The sequence below is a fragment of the Electrona antarctica genome, assembly GCF_951216825.1.
Source record: "Electrona antarctica genome assembly, contig: scaffold_227, whole genome shotgun sequence".
Classification (NCBI taxonomy): Eukaryota; Metazoa; Chordata; class Actinopteri; order Myctophiformes; family Myctophidae; genus Electrona; species Electrona antarctica.
Genome location: NW_027637222.1, coordinates 137316 through 144569, shown reverse-complemented (window position 1 = coordinate 144569; position 7254 = coordinate 137316). Strand labels below are relative to the sequence as shown.

At 41.3% G+C, this 7254-nt stretch overlaps 1 pseudogene across 1 annotated transcript in view; it reads left to right on the top strand.

The window, feature by feature from the left end:
* Positions 1-7254, top strand: part of LOC306919045 (rap guanine nucleotide exchange factor 4-like) — a 57939-nt pseudogene that overhangs the window by 37466 nt on the left and 13219 nt on the right. Inside the window, exons 22-23 of the transcript in view lie at positions 5688-5866; positions 6854-6944. The product of the transcript in view is annotated as a rap guanine nucleotide exchange factor 4-like (transcript). The remainder of the gene's footprint in view (positions 1-5687; positions 5867-6853; positions 6945-7254) is intronic.

Here is a 7254-nt window from a genome sequence, read left to right as displayed (position 1 = left end):
AGCAGAAGATACAACGTGAGAGTGTTTGGATTAACTCCTAGTATTGAACAGGGAAATCCTACACGCTACATGGCAGAACTGTTGGAGGAGATGTTTAAAGAAAAACTGTCGGTGGCCAGTATTGGAGTCGAGGTGGCACACCGGGTTGGACCTGTGCTGAAGACGGGAAGCAGACCCATGATCGTGAGGTTGCAGAACTACACGGTGAAAGCTGACATTGTAAACATTGCAAAGAAGAAAGGCGTGATGGAGGTGCGTGGAATGAAGTTGCGTATTCTCCCTGACCTGACGGAAGAAATGGCAAAGAAAAGAGGAAGTTTCAAGGAAACAAGAGAGAAACTATGGAACGCTAAGGTGAAACAGGGAATAATCCACCCGGCCACGCTAATTATCACCTTCAGCGATGAAGCAAAGAGATTCACAGATCATAAAATGGCTGAAGCGTTCTGGAAAGAGGTGATAGAACCTGGGTTGAAGAATGGACAGGACGCTAAAGCAGACACAGCTGATGATCAAGAAGATCATTCCTAAGCCTACTATTACATCAACAGGTTTGGATATGAAAAAGTGAACTGAATCTGAAGTCTGGACTAATTTATGAAATGGGAATAAGTTACTGAATGAAGTCAATGAACTAGTCTGAACTAAATTATTTTATGAAATGGGAATAAGTTAACTGAATGAAGTCAATGAACTAGTCTGAACTAATTTAATTTATGAAATGGGAATAAGTTAACTGAATGAAGTCAATGAACTAGTCTGAACTAATTGGGAATGGGAATAAGTGACGTTTTTAAGAAGACCTATGTCATAGACTAACTGATGAAATTGTGTTTATTTTTTATTTTATTTTTGGAAACGGAAAGGGGTCACAATATAAGTTACAAATAGAGGGGAAGGCGTTTTCTCAGCTGTTCATGTGTCATTTAATAATGACAGGGAAATTGATAGGAGTGTGTGTGTTTGGGGTGTGTGTCTGTGTGTGTATATATGTGTTTATTTGTCTTCTATGTTTATGTGATAGCTCTAAGTAACACAATGCATACTTTTTACTTTGGGACATTGATTAAAGAAACAATTATGAATATTAATGACTCAAAGTAATTTCACATTGCCAAAAAAGGGATTAAAAATAGCTCACTTGAATATTTGCAGTTTAAGGAACAAAGTACAGGACATTTCACAAATCATTTTGGAACATAATTTACACATCTTGGCAATTTCAGAAACACGTCTAGGTCCAACAATAAGCAGTTATTTAGTAAAGATAAAAGGGTACAATATCTATAGGAAAGATAGGAATGAAAATGGTGGAGGAGTCGCAATTTATATTCAAGACCATATACCAGTAAGAGTCAGGGATGATTTAACTGTTGTGGGAGTGGAAGTAATCTGGTTACAAGTTCAACTACCTCATTTACGACCAATACTTATTGGGTGTTGTTATAGGCCACCAGATGCAACAGTAATGTACCTTGATCAAATGTGTGAGATGTTGGACAGGGTGTGTGATTTAGATAATGGGATTTATTTCCTGGGAGACATAAATATTAATTGGGATATAAAGTCCTGTGCACTCAGAGGTAAATTGCTTTCATGTGCAGATACCTGTAATCTGACACAAGTTGTTACAAAACCAACAAGAATATGCTCCAAAGCAGATGGTTCAAAAACATCAACTTGTATTGACTTAATCTTTACAAATGTGGCTGAGCTGTGCTCGAAAGCAGTATCAATTCCTGTAGGCTGTACCGATCATAATATAGTTGCAATTGGAAGGAAGACTAAAGTTCCAAAATCAGGTCAGAAAATTATTCAAAATAGGATGTTTAGATATTTTAATGAAAACAATTATTATGATGAGGTAAAGGAAATTGACTGGTCAACAGTCCTACAGGAAGATGATCCAAACACTGCATTAGAGGCTCTCAATAACTTGTTAATGCCAATTATTGATAAACATGCTCCTGTAAAAAAGAGAACTGTAAGAAATGTTACATCTCCATGGTTGGACCAAGAACTCAGACAATATATGGCTCAAAGAAATAATGCTAAGGCAGAAGCAATCAATTCAAATCATGTATTTCAATGGAAGATATATAGGAAATTAAGAAATGTTGTAAAAAAATTGAACGAAACCAAAAAAAGGATTTATTTTAAAAACAGAATTGTGAATGCTAATTTAGACAGTAGAAAAATATGGAACACACACAATGAATTGACGGGAAGGAAAGTAAATCAAACACCCTCATATCTGGAAGCAGAAGGCACGTTTTTCACTAAGCCATTAGACATTGCTAATTACCTAGGTGATTATTTCAGCAAGAAGATTACGAAATTATGTGGTGATATGGTAGTTACAAACAAAGATGAGCTCTCCAATGAATTAATAACTGAAAAAATTATGAGAAATAAATCATAAATTTGGTTTTAATAATGTTAGTATTGACAGAATTGAGAAATCATTGAGAATGAGTCCAGTGGCTGATTTGATTGCTATGCCTATATCGTACATAATGAATCTGAGATTAAATAAAGGCATATGTCCTAAGGAATGGAAAATAGCCAAGATTATTCCATTACCAAAGAACAGTAAAGAACCTTTTTCAGGTAAAAATAGCAGACCAATAAGTCTATTACCAGCCTTGAGTAAAATTATGGAAAGAATAGTGTATGAACAAATTCAAGAATACTTCTGTAAAAATGATCTAAATACAGTATACCAGCATGCATATAGGAAGGGGCACTCCACAACCACGGCATTAACTCAGATGGCAGATGATTGGATGACTGAAATAGATGATAAAAAATAGTCGGTGCGGTATTGTTAGATTTAAGTGCAGCATTTGATGTTCTAGATCACACGCTTTTACTGAATAAATTGAGATGTTATGGATTCGAATCACTTGCTATGGCGTGGATTGAAAGTTATCTTATTGACAGGAAATATACTGTATACTTCAGTGGAAGTTATTCTGGGTTGAAGCCAGTGAGTTGTGGTGTGCCTCAGGGAAGTTCTTTGGGTCCACTTTTATTTTCTATTTTTGTGAATGATCTGCCTTTAATTTTAAAACATGCCACCGTTGCGATGTACGCGGACGACTCTACAATATATACATCCTCTAATACATCCAGTGAACTTACAAGAGTTTTAAATTATGAATTAAAACAAATAGAGAAATGGATGAGAATAAATAAACTGGTTCTGAATAAAGAAAAGACTAAATGTAAAGTATTGGGTTCAAATCACTCATTAAAAAATGTACCAACTTTACACTTAACCATAGGAGATACAAATATTGAACAAGTAACTGAAGTAAAACTCTTAGGTATTATTGTAGATAATACAATGTCATGAAATAATCAGATAGATGAAATGGTGAAAAGAATGGGCAGAGGTATGGGTGCTATTAAACAATGTAGGAAATACCTGCCTAGATATTTAACCAAACAATTAGTACAAGCATTAGTGTTATCATATTTAGATTATTGTGCAGTAATTTGGTCCAATACGAAAGAAAGTAATTTGAACAGATTACAGGTGGCCCAAAACAAAGCAGCTCGTATAGTGCTTCAATGCCCATATCGAACAAGAGTAAGTACAATGAACAATGATCTAGTGTGGTTAAGTGTAAGTACATTAGTACAATGAACAATGATCTAGTGTGGTTAAGTGTAAGTACATTAGTACAATGAACAATGATCTAGTGTGGTTAAGTGTAAGTACATTAGTACAATGAACAATGATCTAGTGTGGTTAAGTGTAAGTACATTAGTACAATGAACAATGATCTAGTGTGGTTAAGTGTAAGTACATTAGTACAATGAACAATGATCTAGTGTGGTTAAGTGTAAGTACATTAGTACAATGAACAATGATCTAGTGTGGTTAAGTGTAAAAAGTAGGTTGGATTATTTATTACTGTGTTTTGTGAAAAACATCATCACAACTAAAACCCCAGCAATAATTTATAATAATCTATCATTGTTCTCAGATACACATCATTATTTTACTCGGCAGTCATCAGAGGATCGTTTTATGCTGCCTTCATGCAGAACTAATGTTAAACAAAGAACAGTCCATTACAGAGCAATGGTGGCATGGAACTCTTTACCTATGTTTTTTGTTTATGAAGATAACTATATGAGTTTTAAGAAGAAGCTGAAGTTGTTTTTGTTCACTCAGGAGATGTGAAGGAGATGCATGTGAGCTGTGATATAATATATATATATTATATAATATATTGTGTGTTATATATTGTTATAGTGTGTATATTATATTATGGTATATATCCCATTATAATGTATATTTACTTTATTATCAATGTTGAAGATTTAATTGTACTGTGGAGCTAGCTATCAATGTAGTAGACGGATCATGAGTTTTGTGTTGTATTGTGTGTTGGATGAATGTTGTATGTAAATGTATGTAATAATATAAAATAAATAATGTAATGATGATATGTTTTAAGACCCCAGGAAGAATAGCTGCTGTGTCTCACAGCAAGCTAATGGGGATCTAATAAATAAATCAAAAATCAAAATCTGCAACCGCAAAACTATCCATTTGGCTGAACCGAAGGAACCGGGCGCAGGAAGTGGGCTGTGTGGACCCGGTGCTCAGGAGGATGGACCCGGTGCGCAGGAGGTGGGCTGTGTGGACCCGGTGCTCAGGAGGTGGGCTGTGTGGACCCGGTGCTCAGGAGGTGGGCTGTGTGGACCCGGTGCTCAGGAGGTGGGCTGTGTGGACCCGGTGCTCAGGAGGTGGGCTGTGTGGACCCGGTGCTCAGGAGGTGGGCTGTGTGGACCCGGTGCTCAGGAGGATGGACCCGGTGCGCAGGAGGTGGGCTGTGTGGACCCGGTGCTCAGGAGGTGGGCTGTGTGGACCCGGTGCTCAGGAGGATGGACCCGGTGCTCAGGAGGTGGGCTGTGTGGACCCGGTGCTCAGGAGGTGGGCTGTGTGGACCCGGTGCTCAGGAGGTGGGCTGTGTGGACCCGGTGCTCAGGAGGTGGGCTGTGTGGACCCGGTGCTCAGGAGGTGGGCTGTGTGGACCCGGTGCTCAGGAGGTGGGCTGTGTGGACCCGGTGCTCAGGAGGTGGGCTGTGTGGACCCGGTGCTCAGGAGGTGGGCTGTGTGGACCCGGTGCTCAGGAGGTGGGCTGTGTGGACCCGGTGCTCAGGAGGTGGGCTGTGTGGACCCGGTGCTCATAATGACTGGACTTATTAAAGCACGGCTCAGAGTAGAACACTCTTATTATAAGATGGTGGAAAATCTCGATGTGTTCTGTGTAAAGTGGGCAATTGAGGGAGTTCTGTGCACAGTGGGAGATCATGATGAGCTGTTTTTCTCTTTCTGATTGTTTTCTTTGAAGGATGGCGTCTTTTGCTCGAACCTAGTTTAGACTTGTAGTCGAGGGTATGTAATGGTTTGTATCACCCAGCAGTGCTCAATAAAGGACTCTTTAAAATCAAATCTCTCTCACTCTCTCTCTCTAGTTAACGTAAGGTCTCTCTCTCTCTCTCTCTCTCTCTCTCTCTCTCTCTCTCTCTAGTTAACGTAAGGTCTCTCTCTCTCTCTCTCTCTCTCTCTCTCTCTCTCTCTCTCTCTCTCTCTCTCTCTCTCTCTCTCTCTCTCTCTCTCTCTCTCTCTAGTTAACGTAAGGTCTCTCTCTCTCTCTCTCTCTCAGCATGAGCTGCTCTACCACACGTTCGGGGCTCAGAGCTTGGGGCGAACGAGGGCCAACCTGGAGCTGTTCTTAAGGAGGTTTAACGAGCTCCAGCTGTGGGTGGTCAGCGAGGTGTGTCTGTGTGGCCAGCTGAGCAAACGAGTCCAGCTGCTGAAGAAGTTCATCAAGATAGCAGCACAGTGAGTAACACATGGACCCCCCCAGGGACCCCCAGGGACCCCCAGATAGCAGCGCAGTGAGTAACATATGGCAGGTACCCCCAGGGACTCCCCCAGGGACCACCAGGGACTCCCCCAGGGACCCCCAGATAGCAGCGCAGTGAGTAACACGTGGCAGGGACCCCCAGAGACCCCAAGGGACCCCCAGATATCAGCGCAGTGAGTAACACATGGCAGGGATCCCCAGGGACCCCCAGGAACCCCCAGGGACCCCCAGATAGCAGCGCAGTGAGTAATAGGACCCCCACGTTGACACTAATCAGCCCACGGACCCCCGTTTGAAGAGATAATGCCAGGGACCTCCATGAGAGAAGAGCTTTACGGCTCTAGCAGTGATTCTAAAATATTATTTAATTCCAAGGACCCCCAGTTTGACCCCCAGTGGGACCCCCAGTTTGACCCCCAGTTTGACCCCCAGTTTGACCCCCAGTGGGACGTGCGTCGAGGACCTCCCTAGGGAGACACCCGAGAGGCATCCTAACCAGATGCCCGAACCACCTTTCCAGGCGAAGGAGCAGCGACTCTACTCCGAGTCTCCCTCACATGACTGAACTTCTCACCCTATCTCTAAGGGAGATGCCAGCCATCCGTCGGAGAAAACTCATTTCGGCCGCTTGTATTCGCAACCTTATTCTTTCGGTCATGACCCACACTTCATGATTTAGGAACACTTCAGGACCATAGGTGAGAGTAGGAACGAAGATTGCTCGGTGGACAGAGAGCTTTGCCTTCTGTCTCAACTCTCTTTTCGTCACAACAGTGTGGAACGTTGTTTAGTTCAAATAAAGACAAGACCATATTGTGTGCGGATGGTATTGCCTTTTTCACTTAGAGTTATTGTAGTTGTTGTAAAGTCTCACCTTAACTCCTACAAACTGGAGAGTTTGTTAGAACTGCTATCGTACTTTAACTACTTTTTTAATGTTTTATGTTGTCATTTATCTGTAGTTGTCGGGAGTTTAAGAACCTGAACTCCTTCTTTGCGATCATCATGGGGATGAGCAACCCTGCTGTTAGCAGACTGACGCAGACCTGGGAGGTAACCTGTCTGTCTGTCTGTCTGTCTGTCTGTCTGTCTGTCTGTCTGTCTGTCTGTCTGTCTGTCTGTCTGTCTGTCTGTCTGTCTGTCTGTCTGTCTTAGCCCGTAGCACTTCACATTCACACCTCTAATTCGGGCGGAGAAGTTGCATCATTCTTGCATGTTTAATTTGCTGCGTTTGCGTTCACACTTATATCAATGTGTTCAATCCATAAAATACACAGTGAAATATATGGTGTTTAAAAAAATATACTTCGAGTAATAGTTATGACGTCAAATTAAGGACTTCTCTCTTTCTGACTCTCTCTTG